A 4,829-nucleotide genomic window follows, 5' to 3' on the forward strand; every position below is an offset into this window, starting at 1 on the left:
GAGTCTATGATAGAGATGTTATAGCAACATATGTGAGAGTTTATTATAGAGAGATTATAACAGAGTTTATTAGAGTTTATTATGGAGAGATTATAGCAGTGTATGTTAGAGTCTATTGTAGAGAGATTATAACAGCGTATGTTAGAGTCTATTATAGAGATGTCATAGCAGCGTATGTTAAAGTCTATTATAGATAGATTATAGCAGCGTATGTTAGAGTCTATTATAGAGAGAGTATAGCAGCGTATGTTAGAGTCTATTATAGAGAAGGTATAGCAGCGTATGTTAGAGTCTACTATAGAGAAATTATAGCAGCGTATGTTAGAGTGTATTATAGAGAGATTATAGCAGCATATGTTAGAGTCTATTATAGAGAGATTATAGCAGTGTATGTTAGATTCTATTTTAGAGAAATTATAACAGCGTATGTTAGAGTCTATTATGGAGATGTTATAGCAGCGTATGTTAGAGTTTGTTATAGAGAGATTATAGTAGCGTATGTTAGAGTCTATTATCGAGAAATTAGAGCAGCGTATGTTAGAGTCTATTATCGTGAGATTATAGCAGTGTATGTTAGAGTCTATTATAGAGAGATTATAACAGCGTATGTTAGAGTATATTATAGAGAGATTATAACAGCGTAAGTTAGAGTCTATTATAGAGATGTTATCGCAGCGTATGTTCGAATCTATTATAGAGATGTTATTACAGCGTATGTTAGAGTCTATTATAGAGAGATTATAGCAGCGTATGTTAGAGTCTATTGTAGAGATGTTATAGCAGCGCATGTTAGAGTCTATTATGGAGATGTTATAACAGAGTATGTTAGAGTCTATTATAGAGATGTTATAACAGTGTTTGTTAGACTCTATTATGGAGAAGATATAGCAGTGTATGTTAGAGTCTATTTTAGAAATGTTATAACAGCGTATGTTAGAGTCAATTATACAGAGATTATAGCAGCGTATGTTGGAGTCTTTTATAGAGAGATTATAGCAGCGTATGTTAGTGTCTATTGTTGAGATGTTATAGCAGCGTATGTTAGAGTCTATTGTTGAGATGTTATAGCAGCGTATGTTAGAGTCCATTATAGAGATGTTATAACAGCATATGTTAGAGTCTATTATAGAGAGATTATAGCAGCGTATGTTAGAGTCTATTGTTGAAATGTTATAGCAGCGTATGTAAGTGTCTATTATAGAGATGTTATAGCAGCGTATGTTAGAGTCTATTATAGAGAGATTATAGCAGTGTATGTTAAAGTCTATTATAGAGAGATTATAACAGCATATGTTTGAGTCTATTATAGAGAGATTATAGCAGCGTATGTTAGAGTCTATTATAGAGATGTTATAACAGCGTATGTTCGAGTCTATTATAGAGGTGTTATAGCAGTGTATGTTAGAGTCTACTATAGAGAGATTATAGCAGCGTATGTTAGAGTGTATTATAGAGATGTTATAGCAGCATATGTTAGAGTTTATTATAGAGATTAGATTAGATTATTAGTACTGTGTGGAAACAGGCCCTTCGGCCCAACACTTCCACACCGACCCGCCGAAGCGAAACCCACCCATACCCCTACATTTACCCCTTACCTAACACTACGGGCAATTTAGCATGGCCAATTCACCTGACCCTGCACATCTTTGGACTGTGGGAGGAAACCGGAGCACCCGGAGGAAACCCACGCAGACACGGGGAGAACGTGCAAACTCCACACAGTCAGTCGCCTGAGGCAGGAATTGAACCCAGGTCTTAGGCGCTGTGAGGCAGCAGTGCTAACCACTGTGCCACCGTGCCACCGTGCCGCCCATGGAAGGAGAAACACAGTCGATGTTATAGCAGCGTATGTTAAAGTGTATTATAGAGATATTATAGCAGCGTATGTTAGAGACTATTATAGAGATATTTTCACTGCGTATGTTAGAGTTTATTATAGAGAGATTATAGCAGTGTATGTTCGGGAGACACTGAATGAATACTTTTCGTCAGTATTCAATCAGGAACAGGACATTGTTGTCAATGTGAGTACTGAGTCACAATTAAGTAGAATGGATGGCTTTGAGTTATGTAGAGAAGAGGTGTTGGAAATTCTGGAAAGGGTGAAAATAGATAAGTCCCCTGGGCCTGATGGCATTTATCCTAGGATTCTCTGGGAAGCAAGGGAGGAGATTGCAGAGCCATTGGCCTTGATTTTTATGTCCTCGTTGTCTACAGGAGTAGTGCCAGAAGATTGGAGGCTAGCAAATGTGATTCCCTTGTTCAAGAAGGGGAGTAGGGATAACCCTAGTAACTATAGGCCGGTGAGTCTCACTTCTGTTGTGGGCAAAATCTTAGAGAGAATTGTAAGGGATAGGATTTATGAACATCTGGATAGGAATAATGTGATCAAGGATAGTCAGCACGGTTTTGTGAAGGGCAGGTCGTGCCTCACAAACCTTATTGAATTCTTTGAGAAGGTAACTAACATTGCTGTTTGTCATTTTTATAAATGACCTGGAGGAGGGGTTAGAAGGTTGGGTGAGTAAGTTTGCGGATGATACGAAAGTCGGAGGAGTTGTAGACAGTGAGGAAGGATGTGGCAGGTTACAGCGGGATATAGAGAGATTATAGCAGCGTATGTTAGAGTCTATTATAGAGATGTTATAGCAGCGTATGTTAACGTGTATTATAGACATGTTATAGCAGCGTATGTTAGAGTCTATTATAGAGAGATTATAGCAACGTATGTTTGAGTCTATTATGGAGAGATTATAGCAGCGTATGTTAGAGTCTATTATAGAGATGTTATAACAGCGTATGTTAGAGTCCATTATAGAGAAGTTATAGCAGCGTATGTTAGAGTCTACTATAGAGATGTTATAACAGCATATGTTAGAGTCTATTATAGAGATGTTATAGCAACATATGTTAGAGTCCATTAATAGAGATATTATAGCAGCGTATGTTAAAGTGTATTATAGAGATATTGTAGCAGTGTATGTTAGAGTCTATTATAGAGAGATTATAGCCGCGTATGTTAGAGTCTATTATAGAGATCTTATAGCAGCGTATGTTAGAGTCTATTATGGAGATCTTATAACTGCGTATGTTAGAGTCTATTATAGAGTGATTATAGCAGTGTATGTTAGAGTCTATTATGGAGATATTATAGAAGTGTATTTAAAAGTACACAATATGATGAAGTCGAGTCAACAGGTCTTCGTGAAGGGGAAGGAATCATGCCTGACAAAGAGAAGATATCATCGGTTTATATTTACTGAGGGTAACACACATTATTCTGCTTAGTAAGACATGGAGCCAGGTTGTTGGAGCTGTTGTACATTAACCTGGATGGAGATGGCTATCTAATAGAAGACAGGTGAATTGGGATAAAGGATCATTTTCAGGATGGTATCTTTTATCCAGTCATGTGTCGCTGAGCCACAATTTTGCATGACACAAAAATTGGTGGGAAGGCAAGTGGTGAGGACGTCCCAAAGAGTCTGTGGTGGGAAACGCCACATTAAAAGAATGGGCAACAGCTTTGCAGATGAAATATAATGTGAGAAAATGTGAGGCCCTGCATGAAGATTGGAAGAATAGAGCAGCTTTTGTTTTTTTCTCAAACAGAGAAGGGGGTGTAGGATTCTGTACTGCAGACGGCTGTCAAGGTTATGGTTATTACATTCAGTGCTGTGATAGATTTGTAATCAGTAAGGGGTATGAGAAGGGCTTATGCCCGAAACGTCGATTCTCCTGTTCCCTGGATGCTGCCTGACCTGCTGCGCTTTTCCAGCAACACATTTTCAGCTCAGTATGAGAAAATAAGTAGAGTTTAGGATTATCTAGTCAGCGATGATCTCATTGAATGACATAGCAAGTGCTGTGCTGAATGGCCTACTTATAGAGTCATGCAGCACAGAAACAGGCCCTTCGGCCCAACTCATCCATTCTGACCAAGTTTCCGAAACTGAAGTCGTTCCATTTGCCTGTGTTTGGCCCATATCCCTTTTAACCATTCATCACCATGCACCTGTCCAAATATCTCTTAAATGTTGTAATTGCACTCACCTCTATCCCTTCTGCTTCAATAACTTATTGTCTTGTGGTCTTATGCTTTACAAATTCATTCTTTATTTTGTAGAATAGATGAAGGGGAACCAATTGATGCAGCATACTTATATTCAAAAAGCTATTTGATTAGATAGTGTCCAAGTGGTTAAAAGGCAAGAAGAGGACTCTTGGAGCTGGTGCTAAAAAATTGTGTGTATGGAGAATTGGTTATTGACATGATTTGGAGTTGGACTGGGGTGGACAAAGTTAAAAATCACTCAACACCGGGTTATAGTCCAACAGGTTTAATTGGAAGCACTAGCTTTCGGAGCGCCGCTCCTTCATCAGGTGGTTGTGGACTACACAATTGTAAGACACAGAATTTATAGCAAAAGTTTACAGTGTGATGTAACTGAAATTGTACATTGAAAAATACCTTGATTGTTTGTTAAGTCTCTCATCTGTTAGAATGACCACGATAGTTTCACTTCTTTCATAGGTAAATCACAAAACTTTTTAAAAAGTTTACATTCTCAGGTTAACTGTAACAAATGGTGTCAACCAGGTAATATGTTGAAGGTGTTAGCCCCCTGTGTTCTCTGTCTGTGCCACAATGTTTAGACTGATTCTAATCTAAAAAGTGTGTGTCTGGGGTGGGGGGTTGTAAGTGTCTGTGAGAGAGTATGTGTATGAGTATAAAGTGGTCTAAGTCTGTGAGAGGGTGCATGTGTGAGTGTGGGAGTGTGTGTGTCTGTAGGAGTGTGTGTGAGTGTCTGTGTGCATGTCTGTGT

This window comes from Chiloscyllium plagiosum, unplaced genomic scaffold, assembly GCF_004010195.1.
Source record: "Chiloscyllium plagiosum isolate BGI_BamShark_2017 unplaced genomic scaffold, ASM401019v2 scaf_13036, whole genome shotgun sequence".
In the NCBI taxonomy this organism is placed as follows: Eukaryota; Metazoa; Chordata; class Chondrichthyes; order Orectolobiformes; family Hemiscylliidae; genus Chiloscyllium; species Chiloscyllium plagiosum.